Genomic DNA, 15681 nt, shown 5'->3' with positions numbered 1-15681 from the left:
CGGTTCCATCTACGGTTACGCCGCTCCTCAAAGTGCCCAGAGAGAAGAAAAACCCCAGGAGGGCGGTCAGCTCCTTCGATAGGAAAATTCTGTCAGCTGCCCCACGAACGGAAGCACCAAAGTTCCGATAGCAGAGTAGAAGGGAAAACCAAACACCGACAACCCCCACCACTCCACTAACCTCCTTTTGCGGGGACAGTGTTCGACCGTACTGCGCGTGAGGACAACCCAGGGGCGTCCTTTTTTGGATGTCGTCCGCAAATCGGGCAATCGCGTGCTTACCGTGTGTGTGTGTGTTTGTGCCTGCGCCGTGAGGTAGAGCTGTTTACGTGCGAATACGCACCTTGCCAATGGTAGTGTCCTGTCGCCGTTCGGTCGTGTTATTGTTTGTGGGCAAGTGGACGACGAGTCCGGCGGAAAAGTGCAGTGCAGTTCCCTTTGTTTTCTCTTTTTTGTTTGGAATTTCCAAGATCCAAGTTTCAACTATTTGCTCGTTGAAAAGTTAAAGTGCATTCTCCATGTCCAAAGTGTGCTCGATAGTTAGATAGAATTGCATCAGCCATGCGCTCCGGCCAATCGGAAAAGCGAAACGAAGAACCAGTGAAAATTGCTCATTCCTAAGATTCTTTCTGGAAAATAGTGTACTGAAGCTGTATGTGAAAGAGTGTGCCTGTGTGTGTGTGTGTGTGTTCGGGTGTGTTTGGCACAGTTCCCTGTTTCACTCTGTGCTGCTGTGCAATCCCATTCTCTCCTAGGGCTGTTTCTTCTCTTTGTTGTAAGCGCACCGAGCGGTTGGCCGGAGAACAGCGAAGAACCGCATCCTTCTCGCATTCTAGGACGGGCGAATAATTACAACCCACCCGGTGGCGTAGGATCTGGGAGGGCACGTTTTCCACTCCATCACAAAGCGGTGAGAATGAATGTGTATTGAGTTTCAGTCGCTTCCTTCGTGTCCTGCGCTTTCCTTTACCATGAATCATTTTCATCCCGATATTATACGCCTCACTGGCCTTTACTCTCCCACCGGGATCCTTGGCTTGTATGACGGTACCAGCTCCTGCCACTCTTGAAACCAGCGCTATAAACGACGGTCCCCTCCTTGTCCATCATAGCTGGCGTGGAAATATAGGTCAATAAACTTGCCGTTTAGCCTATCGCAAAGCAGTCTTTGAATACGCGAGCCACTGAGAGCATGAGAGGGAAAAACAAGGAACGAGAGAGAGAGAGAGAGAGAGAGAGAGAGAGAGAGAGAGAGAGAGAGAGAGAGAGAGAGAAAGAAAGAAAGAAAGAGAGAGAGAGAGAGAGAGAGAGAGAGAGAGAGAGAGAGAGAGAGAGAGAGAGAGAGGAGGTAAAAAATGGCATTCAGGATGGTGACGAGGATGGCGCCCCCCCATCCCAACGATCTGTCACGAGTGAGAATGCCGGAGAGCGAGCATAAACGATGGGGAACCCTACGAGCGGTAACCTATTATCGCAGGAGTTACGCGGACGCAGGACGCCCAATATTCGGCGTGCCATTTTGCCAATGTTCGTGCATTGAAGGGTACGAGCCAGAATGAAACAGCACGACATTAATCGAAACAGAACGACACCCTTTCCCACCCTTTCGACACCGCTTCGCTGAACTCACAATGCGAAAAAGGCAGACGGTGGAAAATTATGGCCAAGAATTTTCCGTCACCAGCAGCATTTCTTTGGAATTCAGTCAGCTGAGACAAAGGCACGGACTAAAAAGCACTCGTAAACAAAATTCTGACCCGGTTCCTGGTAACATTGTCTTTTTGTTATATTTGTGGATCGATTCGTCCTTTGCTGTCCTTTCCAGCTCGTTTCCATATGGTTATTAATATGCCGTTAAAATGTAAAACCGGGAGAGCAACTACGCAAAAGAATATGATTATGAATTGAGCGACCTTAGCTGGTGCCTTAATAAACACACGCACACGATTTTATGCGACCTTTGCAGATTCCTTGCTCTTTTGTGGCGGGGATAAAGATTTCCTCGGAGCATGAGCCACCATTTTCCCACATCTTTCGTTTATTAAACAACATCTAAAAGCCGCTCACGTTCTTCTCACACATCTGGCGATAATGAAGCCAAAGCGAACCGGCGTTAGTGTGTTTGTTTGCTGTGGCCCAAACCACTTCCTCCGGAGCGCCGGAAGTGTGTCACGAGTACAGGCCATCAAGGACGCGTACCGAATCCGCTGAATAACAGCAAATCCGTTGCTCAATGTTGTAGCATTAGCAGCACAATCACCATGTGTACTCATCGTATTGTTGGAATGATTTTTCCTTCGTCAGGTTCGGTATGCAGGCGAGTGCCGCATCAAACAAGCAAACTCGGTATCCACTTTTCGCTTTTAATGCTTACCTTCATTGCTTGGAGTAGCTTCCTTCAGCAGTTTCATGGGCCGATGGTTTGGTCGGTATTTACTTTTCTCCAGCAACAACAGCCTATTGGTGGCCCTCATCAGCTAAGTGATCACGCATAAAACCGGTGGGGAATTGCGGGAAAGCGGGAAAAGTTGGTTCGAAAATTGGATGAAAACTTTCTGCCAAATGTTATGGACGGAATGGAATATGCCTGTTCGGGAGGGTATCCGTAGGGCATCCAACATCCAATCCACGGATTTCCAAAGCACACCAAAAACCGTGCTGACCCTCGATTGTTGGAAGCAAAGTTCGCATTGCCCGTTATGCTCCCGCCTCTCGAGACGATGGTCTTCGTTGGAGGATTGTATTTGTATTTACTACGGAACCATTGTTTGTGAAGGACGAAACGCACTCAATGGGGATGGAATTCGTGACTAAAATGCTCTGAAACATATTGTGTACACGTAGTATAGCTTTTGATCATTTACACTTGTTTAAACACTTATTGATGCTGCATGCTCATCGCTGCAGTAACTTCTATACTTGCTACCAGATTAGCCTTATGCGAAGTAATTGAAAAATAGCAAAGTTATATTGTCTTGTACGGGTATCCTGCTATCCTGTGCATAAAACGGGCTTCTTCCATTATCTTTCGCATACATTTGTTCACCTTCGTTCGACATAGTTTGGGCATCGTTACATAGTTTCCACATGCACGGGGCGAAAGCACTCTACAATGTCCTGGCCGTATCGTAAGCTCACCGGCAGCCTGCGGTGTAGCGCATAAATTATCATAGAGCTTACAAAATGGAAGCACTCCAGGGGCACATCCGTTATCTGGAAAAGGTTGAACCAGTCGGGTGGAAGAGGGATTTTCATCCAAGAAGGAAGAAACGCATTACTTACAGCGACCGCAGAGAGCAACAACACTGGTATGCTGCAGGAGTTTGAGTCGTGCTTTGATTATAATAAGCAAATTACAGTTAACGACGTGCTCATTCGTTTTAGAAATATCAAATCCACACAAACTTACACGAAACATGCTCTGCCCGATGACCTTTTGTAGCGTCGTATAACCTTTTCAAGCATCGTATCGCCTCACCTCGTCTCGCCTCGAAGCCCATTTCCATATCGTTAGCTTTGTAAGTGTAGGACGAAGAAGAGAGTCCTCTACATTATGTAGTCTACTCCGGTACAACTACATTGTGCACGCTGCGCGCTCACGATGGTTGGAAACCGAAATGTATCTCTATTTTGCATGAACCACAACACATCTCCATCTGCTACATCGGTTCGTTATCACGAGCTACCGGGAAGGTGTGTTGTTGAAAAAGAGGTTTACCATTCAATAGACTGCATCTACTGCTTTGAAACATCGCGAACTCACGACAGTTCGTCGTGAATCGTAAATGACATGATGGAAGGTTCCATCATGAGGTTGTCGTTGTGCGAATATTGGATTAAACCCAGCCTCAACGGTTTCTATCGCTAACAGCTGGAAGCATCAGGATGGATTTCATCAAACTTTCCCGCCGAAGGTGGAGTTGTGAACACCATTACGGAACCGGATGGAAAATCCGATCCTAGTGGATCGGACAGACCTGGCAACGATTTTCGGCACGAGTTCGCGATAATTCGATTTCGATGTTCATTCGGTTTTGGTTCAACTTTATTGGAACTCCATTTGTATCACTCACAACTTTTGACCGAAAGTTATTAATGATGGGAAAGCTGATGGCGTGCAAGGATTCCATTTGGACGACGTTTTCCCTGTGCACGGAAAGATTTTAATTAACGCAGGCCCGGAGCTCGAAAGACTAAGAGCCGTCTCGAGCAGAATCTCGAAGTGGGAATGAATGCCGAAATGCCATCCACTGTAGTTGTCGTCGTTAGTAGAGCCGACAAAGCTGTAAGCAGTGTTGAAGTGGCGGTGAAATGCCGGTCACGTCCTGCTTCACGCTTCAACGCATTATGGCGCAACCGAGATGCACTTTAGGCGTGTATTCAATGCTTCCTTACTTGACGCTTAGAAAATATGGTCGCTTCGTGTTGGACGTGTAGAATTTTCATGGAAAAGGCACTTCATGCCTTCACTCAGCACACCACAGCATCGTTTCGTCGATTGGAGCTGGAATTCTATCAATCTAGGTACATTCTCAATGCAGGAGATGTCACTCGGTTGGCCTCATTTCATCCGAGCTTCACTTAACGAATTACAACTTACCCCAAGGGGCGTGGGAAGAGCTACAACCATATTCATTATGATAACCTGAAACGGACCACACAACGTGCTGGCGGCCAATGAAATTGCCATCCATTACCACGAGCATTACCTTTTTACAGGCCACATCGGCCATATACCAGCGCCGGTAGCGCTTTGCAAATGAGAAACCGTCCCCCGAATCCCGCGGCACGTGTAGTCGATGGTGTGCGAAATCCGTTGCGCAATCGATTGGCGGAAATGCGAACCGAACAGCCGCAGAACAGCAGGATTTGCAATGAGGAAAACGCGGACCAGAAAGATGCAGCTAATGGGCAGGGATACAGACACGGCACGGTATTCAATCGGTGCCATTAATCTGGGACTGGCGCGCTAGCAATCGGCACAAATTGGACTTGTGACAGCGTAAAGTGGGAGCGTAATGAAATTAGTTCGAGCTCGCTTATCGCCGAGGCTCACCGATCAGGAGGCAGGAAGTATCCATCGCCAGTCCACCGAACCGTCGTATTGGCATTTTTCACACCAGCTGTGAGCAGCTTCCTTCTGGTTTATCCGTTCTGTTTCGTGCGTTGTTAATCCTTGTGAAGAGGTAACCAACGAAATGGAAAGCTTCATCTCATTCATTTCGTGAGTTATCGATCGAAAGCAGGGATCAGCTCACAACGCAAACGTTCGTTTGAGAAACCTGTTTTCGTTTTATTTGCTTTCAAAACGTAATCTAACTTCCATTCGCGGTCCGCGGACCTTTTCACCGCGATACTTCTCAGTAAAAGTAGCAGCAATGCTGCATTAAACTGGTACGCCTCAATGGTGCCCCTTCTCCCTCCCAGAGGGAGTCTTCTAATTACATGTTTCACCAGAATAGGATGGGTTAATGTAGCTCGACTACAATGGAGCCTCATTCTCGAGCGCGCGCGGCCCATTCGCGGGGCACGATGGCTCCATTTACCTCTTGTGTAAGCACCGCGAAGCCAAGCCCAAGAAGTTTTCCCTTGTGCCCTGCTCGCGGGCCCGGGAAAACCGGTTGCGCGATACAAATGGATGAGCGGGGACGGGGAAAAAATGGGGAAATAAAAACCGCTGAGCCGTTCCTGTGCCTTCGGTGCGCGTAATGCTAACTTGCACTATGAAGGACTGCTTGTTTCGCGGCTACAAGAGTGGCGCCTGGAACGAGTTAGCCGTTTTACAACAAAGCAACCAACACACACACACACACCGACATGAGCACATTTCGATCAAATTAACTTGAAACCCAGATCCTCTCCGTGGCCCGCTCACGTCAGCATCCTAACCCTAAGCCAAGCCAGTCTAGACGCCCAATGAGTGGCACAATTTGCCTGGTCTGACCGGCGCTCTAACTGGCGCTATTGTGGAGGCAACCTGTGGAGCATTGCAACGGAAACCGGCTGGTGGGTCTCCGTGTGCCGTGTAAAAGCTCCATAGAGACCGTGGAGCTGCTGTGGGCTCCCCAAAGTATCGCCGTGCACGCACTGGCCATCGGGCACGCACCCTCTTCATTACAAAGTCCGCGAGTTCGTCCGCCGATTGCCAATGGCGAGAGGGTAGCTGTTGACGAGTTTTAAGTCCTTGGTAATGCCAGTCGGTTTTGTGTTTGTTTTCCTGCATAGCATCGAGTGGTATAAGTTAGATTAGGTTGGAGATTAGTTGGCATAAAGGCTCAGCTCAATCCTCAGCGGATTTGTCCGGAGGAATGTTTATATCCTATCGAAAAGCATGGTTAGCCGGACGGTATTTAAGGTTGAGAAAGAAATTTACCGCAAATTAAAATGTTGAACCGCACGTTCCTTATTGTCTGGTCGCAGGATACGGTGGCCCAGCTGCAATGCTCGTAGACAATACGAGCGTTGCTATCCCGCGTTGGCCATCCAGACAATCGTACGAATGATGCCAATCATCATGGATGACGAGAAACACGAACGAAGCGCAAGGTTGAGTTAAGAGACGGTAACAACCACCTCGTACAGAACGTGTCTAGGGATGCTTTCAGGGATGCGTCGAAGTCTGTGCCGTACCTTGCCTTGCTCTTCATGCTCCTGTAGGTCAGACACGGTGCTAGTGCCACTTCAACGGTAATACTTATTGCTGTCCAGCGGATATCATCTTGAATTGGTTGGCAGATGGAGGGAACGAGAGCTCTGGGAATCGTGAAGCATCCTTAAGGTCCTCCTGAAGGCTCTGTGAAGTAGGAACTAAAGTGCAGAAACATGCGCGTGCTGCCGTGTACCGAGGCTGGATTTATGAATTCCTATTCGGGAAAATTCAGGAAACTGTATCCGCATCCCGATTCCGGTCCAGGATGGTTTGTGAAAGCCGCTCCATTCAGCATTATTTGTGTGCCACACTTCTACCTACACTGTGGTGAATGTCGCTTGTACACCTTCCGGAAATGGTGTTAACGAATCGTGTACACCTTCAGTGACCTTGGAAAACGTTTCTCAGGGAGAGTGGAAGCGAGCATCCAGGCGTGTAGGCGTAGATTTCCCCCGGGAGAAGTAAACAACAAGCCACGGATTGGAGGTGGAAATTACGGAGAAATGATATGGTTAGTAGCCCGGCCGCCGACAATGGACCGCCATAGAGAGACGAGCATCACAAAACAACATCCCCTCGGATTACGACACTTTTGACGACGCAATTTGCATCCGATGTAGCACCAGTTCCGGGTGCGTCAGTAACGGTTGAACGACTTTTGACATCCGCCACTGCACACCGTCCCCGACATCACATTAGTGAATCCTCCGATCCGCCTCCGGGAAGCTTGTTGTGGCAGCTGCTAGCATCCTCACTGCGCTAGTGAAAATTGATGATCCTATGCCTGGGCCTAGTATCAGCAGCCAGTCATTAGTCTTTCATTTAACAAAACAACAACAAGATGAGCTTCGAAAGTCAACGGGGGGGTTCGGTCACTGCTTTTCGGCCGGGTCTTGCCCCTCATTCCTCATCGCGCGCGTCGTAATTCGTCGAGGACGCATATTCGCTGGGGAAATTTGCTTTTAAAGCATTCCATGAGAGAGTGTGTGTGTGGGTGGCCCCTCTCTGAAACCGTTTGATTGACGGGTTGATTGACAATAGCCATCCCCTGGCGTAAACGGTGGCCATAAATTTAGATCTCTAAAACGGAAAAAAAATAATAAGAATGCTACGGCCACGTGACAGCCTCGAATGGGACCATCAGTCTGTTGCGTTCGGCTTCCTGAGTTGGTTGCTCTGGCAACGTGACTTTGCGGAGGAACATTTTTGAACCAACCAAAAAAAACACCAAACCCCCTCGATGGCAGACAAAAGAAATTTCCGTGACCGTTCCTTCACACACCGATCCGCTCTATTGGCCCGTTTTGCGGTGTTAAAGCCACTCTCGAGTTGAGCGCAGCTGCAGTTCTACTGCACCACGGTGCTGCCAATGACAGCTGCTGTTTCTTCCGGGTGGTCCCGGGTTGGGTTGAACTTTCCAATTTCTCCAGCAAAACCATCACCGCGCTATCCTTCTCCGGATGGCGTTGCTATTGACATTTCAGCTTTCCGGACTGTTCCGGGGATGTTGGATGAACTCTGCCACCTACCGGGCAGACCGGCCGGAATGCTGTCGTGCATGACAAACGAGCACCATGATGCGATCCCACCCTCGGTGTGCCTCTTGCCAACCACTCAAGACAAGCCAAAGGCGCGCGCGCATACACACACAGGCAGACCCACTGGAGAGGTTTACTCAATAGATCATCCTTTGCCTGTCCACTTGAGCGTGTTGGGGGGGTGGGGAACATCGAACCGTCTCGCTGTGGTACACGTGGCTAGCGCCTGTTTCCATCGTGTTGTGTGTGCAACGAGGTTGTTGTGGTGGAAGATGTTGTTAGAAGAGGGCGTACGGGAGAACATATTGCATCAATTACAGCGCCAAACCTGCGTCCTTCGTAGTCATGGGGATGCAATACACCATCGCTGATCAGTTCGTTATCAGCCGTCGTGAGGTAAAGACCTATCATAGTTAAAAGTGAGCGATTCAAACCGAAGAGTGAGAGAGAAAAAGCAACTGGCCTGGTGTCTGGCTTAAATGGCACCAAAACGAAAGAGGGCATTGGTGAGAATGGCACCAAAAAAGCTACGAGCCGGCACAACGCAGGTAGGAAGCCAACCTGCCTACAGCGCCACAAACACCATCGCATCGGCCAATCAATTTGCGATACTGGCTGACGATATCCAAAATCCGCCGACCGCTCGGAATATAACGGTAAATAACCGCGCTACAAAGCAGCCACCGATCATCGTGGAGAGCTCTGCACTGGGAGACGTGCACAAAAAGATTATAAGTGCTGGTGTAGTGGATTACACCACCAAATTCACCAAAAATGGGATTGCGGTATTTACAAATACCAAAAAAGATTACAAAGCGGTGATGGAGAAGCTAACATCACAAAAGTCCAATTTCTTCACCTTCCAACCGGAAGATGAAAAGACCACTAAAGTAGTGCTACAGGGGCTGTGCAAAAGTATCTCAGCCGACCTTGAAGAGGAACTCAGATCTTTGAGCATCTTCCCTTCAAGCATCAAGGAGCTAACGATAAAGCACAAGCGTTACGACGATCAGATTACATTGTTGCTACATTTCCCCAAGGGGTCCATAAACTTACAAACACTGAGGGAAACAAAATTCCTCCTGCACTGCCGCGTATTTTGGAGTTACTACTCTAAAAACAGCAGCCCTATGCAGTGTAAAAACTGCCAAAAATACGGCCATGGAGCAAACAATTGCCACTCCATACAGAAATGCGTTAAATGCGCAGAGCCACATCCATCCAAGGATTGTCCCCTTAACGACAGCCCAGCAAGAGTAGAGGGCATTATCCCAGCGAGACTGCTGAAATGCGCAAACTGCAATGGTAACCATCCTGCTACTTTTAGTAAATGCCCTGCTCGTCCCACACAGGGTCCAAAACCACAAACCAAAAAACAACCAAATAAAAAACCTCCTCCTTCAGTGGATCTCAGCTCTTTCCCACTGCTTCCTAACGTAAGTAGCAATTCCCACCAGAACATCCACGATTGGAGCAAGAATTACGCACCGACACAAACACAGCGACAGCAAAGCAGCCCTGATACGGAGGTGCTCTTCGATCAAGAAGAGATCGTACAAATAGTACAAGAAACTTTTACCTGCCTCAAAAAGTGCAGGACCAAAGAAGACCAAATAATGGTCATCTTTAGAATCATTCAAAAATACTGTCAAAAATGAATACAATGGATAATTCCAAAAACAATTTAAAAATCTGCCACTGGAATGCAAATAGCATCTCCAACAAAAAGTTAGAAATAATCCACTTTATAAATAGCAACAAAATAGATATCTTGGCAGTTGCTGAAACTTTCCTTAAACCTGACATTAAATTCACAATCCCAGGCTACATTCTACACAGAAAAGACAGAACTGACGGATGCCAAGGAGGAGTGGGTATCCTGGTGCGTCGCGAAATTAAACACACAATACTACCTGACCTCAAATTAGCGACTATAGAAGCCATCGGTATCTCTGTAGCAACGAAACAAGGAAACATCATCATCACAGCAGCATATCACCCGGGAGGCAACAGAGACCTCAAAAAATTCAAAAGTGACATGGAGAAACTGACGAATAGAAACCAAAGCTACTTCATCTGTGGCGACCTTAACGCCCGGCATCGAATGTGGAACTGCAAAACAGCAAATGGTGCAGGCAAGACCCTTTTTGAACTCAGCCAAAGAGGCACCTTCGCTATCTACCACCCACAGACACCCACTCACTTTCCCACATGCAGTAAATTCTCACCTTCAACAATAGACCTAATCATCACAAACGGCCATCATGAAATTTCATCACCAATTACAATAGCAGAACTCTCATCCGACCATGAGCCAGTCACCTTCAACATTAACCACTCAACTGCTACAGAAAAACCTTCTACAAAATTGTTTGACTATAACCAAGCAAACTGGAAACAGTTCAGAGAACACATAAACCGTGAGGTAAATGTTCAAAACATGAACCATTACACCCTAGACACCACCCAGCAAATAGACCGGAAGATAAAAGCACTCACAACAACAATACAATGTGCCCATAATAAATCAATACCACTCATCACACCAGGACAGTATAACATCAAACTCCCAGAAAACATAAAAACAATGATCAAAATCAAAAATATGTACAGACGAATTTGGCAACGAAACCGTAGAAACAAACAAGCGAAATTGTTTTATACTTCACTCGAAAAAACGATTAGCGAAGAAACAAATACATTGCGAAATGAAAACTGGGACAAAACACTATCGAACATCAACAGCAAACACAACAGCAACAAAACCCTGTGGAAAATAGTTAAAAATCTAAAAAAACAAAAACAAACCATTCCTCCCTTAAAAACGAATGGAAATGAAGTCCTAATGAGTGCAGAAGAAAAATGTGAAGCTATAAGCTCACACTTTAAACACTCCCATAAAATAACAACAAACTTAAAGAGCGCCATGGAAAAAACAGTGAAAGAATCGGCCCAAAGTTTAAAAAATTCAAGCCAAGAATCACTCCCCCCAACCCTTCTGATCAAACCAATAGAAATCACAAACATTATCAAAAAACTGAAAACTAAAAAATCCACCGGTTTAGACAATATCAACAACAAAAGTATCAAAAATCTACCCAACAAAGCTATAATCCAAATTACACACATTTTCAATGCTTGTCTAAACTTAGGCTACTTCCCCAATGCTTGGAAACACGCAAAAATCGTCCCAATCCCCAAACCGGGTAAAGACCATAGCCTCCCCCAAAACTACCGACCCATCAGCTTGCTCAGCTGCCTGGGAAAAATTTTCGAAAAAACAATAGCCAATAGGATAAACGAACACACTAGCAATAACTGCATAATCCAACCTACCCAATTCGGCTTCCAAAAATCACTGTCAACCACCCATCAACTACACAGGCTAACCAGTAATATACGATCAAACTTAAAAAATAAAAAATCCACAGGACTCGTCCTACTAGATAGCGAGAAAGCTTTCGATACAATCTGGCATAACGGTTTAATATATAAATTGTCCAAACTAAAATTCCCACAGAACATCGTTAAATTAATAGATTCATTCCTTAAAAACAGACAAAATCAGGTATTCATAGGAAACTCAAGCTCTAACATCTACACACCAGATGCAGGAGTACCGCAGGGTAGTGTTCTCTCTCCATTACTGTTCAACATCTACATCTCCGACATTCCTACTCAAAAGAAATGTAAACAATATCTCTATGCAGACGACATAGCAATAAGCTCCTCCAGCACTATTTCCAATGCTATAACAAAAAACCTAAACAATAGCCTCAAAAAATACGAAAAATACTGCAAAAAATGGAAGATGCAAATAAATGCAGAGAAATCCGAAGCAATTTTCTTCACTCGTAGAACCAGCCAAAGTCGCCAACCAAACAGATGCACAAAAATTAATAACACAGACATTCCATGGAAGGAATCAGTTAAATACCTAGGACTCCATTTAGATAAGAAATTATCCTATAAAACACATATATACAAAACAATACAAAAATGCGAAACACATCTAAAAATACTCTATAGCCTAATTAATAGGAGATCTAAACTTAATAGGAAAAACAAGTTACTACTTTACACGTCGATTATCCGACCCACCATTACGTATGCCTCCGCCATCTGGACTAGCAGTGCAAAATCCCACAAACTTAAATTGCAAAGAATTCAAAACAAATTTCTGAAAATAATACTCAACCTGCCCCCCTGGCATAGCACAGATAAAGTACATAATCTAGCCGAAGTAGAAAAAATTCCAAAACACATTTTAAAAATAAACAAGAAGTACTGGTCTGATTGCGTAAGAAACACCGAATTGAAAAAACGTCTCCTATGACACATGTACATAGCTTAATTAGTAGAGTAGGCTTAGGTGAGATAGGTTTAGGTAAATCAGCTTTTATTCCATGTACATAATGGGGGAAGGGTAGGAAATAAGATTATACAGGAAAAATAGGACGGAAACAATAAGACAGGATAACAATTCCAGTCAAAAATCCAACACCACTCAAGTTATAGTACAATCAACAATTCACTCGGGTTACCCATTTATAACACAACTAATGAGGAGAAGCAAAAGCTGAACCCATTGTAAATCAACCTCGATTACTATCAATTATTATCAGAATAAACGTAATTTTCGGAAAAAAAAAAAAAAACCATCGCTGATTACGTGCGGCAGCTGTGGCTTAAAGCCGATGCTGGTCTGTCTGGTTTGAGGGGGGAGGACGATGTGAATCCATGTTTCTTGGCCACAACATGACCAGCTTCGAGGCACTTATCCGCTGTGCGTTTGAGAGACTTTAGAATATGCATTAGGGCATCATCAGTCGTTCATATCGACATATGTTATGCTTGTTGTGTCGGCAATGCTCCCATACAATCTCTTTATAGGGTGCAAAACCATTCCCCCTACGATGGAACAAGTCATGTACTAAAGGGGGGAAAGCAAATAATGTGCTCTCCCACCAGCTGGGCTCACTACCTGCGATCGTACATGATGTACAGGTTATGTGTCGAGTGAGGGGACAAAAAGTTGGCGAGAGGGAGTTATCCAGCAGAAGCAGCAACCCCACAAAGGGTCACGGTAACAGTTGGTCCATAAACGAATCCCTCATAGACACATGAGGTGACCTTCTGGAGCACCTGTTTAAATAGGGTTTTCGCCAAATCGGCTAGAGGGCCCCCCAAATCAGACAGCAAACAATTGTTCTCCGGTGAACTGAGCCTTCTCCAGTTGTGCTCTGTTGAGCTACAGTTGGGCACACCGCCATTACAGAGAGTCAAACAGCAAACTCTGTGGCGCAGCATTTGCGGCAGCAACGGCAAACATTGTGCCTTCGCTGAATGTAATGTAATCGAAGGGTTTATGTGCACTCGCCATGTTGTTCTTCGCCCCGTGGGAGCAGCAGAAAGGACGAGGTCGAGGAGTGACCTGAACGACAAATCCTGGCGTCAAACGTGTCCAATCTCTCGCATCATGGCATCATGCGTGTTTGTAAGCATTCGATCTCAACATCGAACGCCATGTTTTTGGCATTTTAACAGAAATGCGTTACGGAAACCTAGCCCAACCCACACTAGGCACAGTCAGACCATCAGGCATGCCGTCTGTTTTGGTCGCCAGGTTGATAAATGACCGTTCGTTGCACATTAACAATCGATCATGCCGGTTCCGTTTCACGAATAGCCATCCGGAATTGAGAATTGCGATGACAAAGAGCTTGTTCTCACGGAGCGCACCACCACCACCACGCGGAGCCTTATGCTTTCGATTTGAAACGAGGTGCTGTCGGGTGTCACTTTTCTACACAATCAAACTCATAAATCGCTGCCACGAAAAAGGGTACTTTGGAAGTTTATGATTTGCTCCCTTCGCTTAACGCTACTGCAAAAGGATGATGGGTTGGTGGTTTGTTTGCTCACCTTTCACGGCCACGGGACTGCGCATAACGCTCTGCATTGTAGAGATATTCCATTAGTGTGCAAATCAAACATACTTGTGTAATGGAATCTCGCACACCGCGTGGCCACTCTAATCCGTGGCGCAAACGAGATGATCGATTCGATATCAAGTGAAATGGATTTTCTGCCTTCCGTTTTCTTTCCACACAAACACACACTCGTCTGGGTTTGGAGAAGGGATGGTTGGTGGTATACGTCGTGACGCCATCGGAATTGGGCACCATAAGCGGGTAACAGCCGCCAGACGAACACACGGTCGTCGTCCAATTTCACGGCATCTTCCAGCAGCAGCAGCAGCAGCAGCAACTCAAGCTCCTTTCATCTTTGAGAGTTCGCACCAACGCACCATTTGCTGCCGTCAATAAGCGATTCGCGAGTTAAATCCTTGGAATCGTTGACGCCATTCTGCTGTTATCACAAAGCGGTACCACCGAAAACCCCTTTTAATGGCGCACAGCTCACGGGCCACTCACGAGCAGTCCACCAGAAATTGCCAAGCAGTTTGATAGCCGCGAGACTCTGCGTACATTTTTTCCCTCTTTCCGTTTAGGATTTCCCCGGAAGCCGGCGTAAGGACCGCCATCAATATTGTTTACTTTTCACCCTCTTCGCCCACCCCCCGTAACCGTAACCGATGACGGAGCCGCTGAGGACCTAAATCCGATGACAACCCATGAAGGCTCTCGAGTGTAATGAGGAACGACGGTGCTCCGGGACTGTTCTAACGCTTCGCGTCATTTCCCTTCATTTCCGTTCCGCTGCTTCGAGCCTCGTTGCACCATGGACCAGGGAACCGTGCGGCCTGCCAGGCATTGCTGCCCTACGGTTCTAACTTATTTGGTCCTATTAATCTGCCCATTCTGCGGGAGCCAGCAAACGTTAGCCGATTTACGCTTCTCGTTAAGCTCATCAGCCCCAGGGAACGCGCAGGGCCCGTGGCGCCGTGTCTCTGTCGGATTAACGTGAGCTTGCCGGGCGGTAAATTGATTGTAAAATCAATAGAAACCTCTAGCTCTAGGAAACAAGCGTTGACTCCGATGGCAACAACGCGCGCCAGCGAGCCAGCAGCATATTAAAGCCTCGCAAACGTCGAGGTAAACAGGTAGATCTTCGACCTTCGAGGTGCGTTCCGTGCGGCAGCTGACAAGCCAATCCGAGGACCGATCCGAGTGGTTTTCCATCGGGAAAACACGCAAATGTCATGGCCGGCTGGCCAGCTTTGCGGACTCGAAGCGCGCGCTGGTTCTATCGCGGTTTCGTGGTTGTGGTTGTGAAGCTGTCAGAAGTTATGACTTTGTTGGTTTGCTAACTGAAGTGAAACCGCGAAAAGCATACCAACTGGAGGATGAATGGGCACCATTTGAGATCGACGAATGCTTAGCCGCAGAGCATTTAACGAATCGTCAACTACTACAAACACAGTAGCAACCGACAACACGGTTGGGAGTATTTTCGGGGTGTATGGATCGTTCTGTTTGTTAATCAATTAAAATTTTAATGATGAGTGGTGTTGAACCCTACAGTGAAACA

General features: G+C 46.7%; 1 protein-coding gene across 2 annotated transcripts in view; it reads left to right on the top strand.

The window, feature by feature from the left end:
* Positions 1 to 543: 543 nt before the first annotated feature.
* LOC125949667 (uncharacterized) overlaps positions 544 to 15681 on the top strand; it is a 31345-nt gene continuing 16207 nt past the window's right edge. For both annotated transcript variants that reach the window (XM_049676928.1, XM_049676929.1), the window contains exon 1: positions 544 to 910. The gene's annotated coding sequence lies outside the window, so the exon portion shown is untranslated. The remainder of the gene's footprint in view (positions 911 to 15681) is intronic.

Source organism: Anopheles darlingi, chromosome 2 (genome assembly GCF_943734745.1).
Source record: "Anopheles darlingi chromosome 2, idAnoDarlMG_H_01, whole genome shotgun sequence".
NCBI classification, from domain to species: domain Eukaryota; kingdom Metazoa; phylum Arthropoda; class Insecta; order Diptera; family Culicidae; genus Anopheles; species Anopheles darlingi.
Note: the sequence above shows the minus strand (reverse complement) of the source record. Positions and strands in the feature narration are given on the sequence as shown.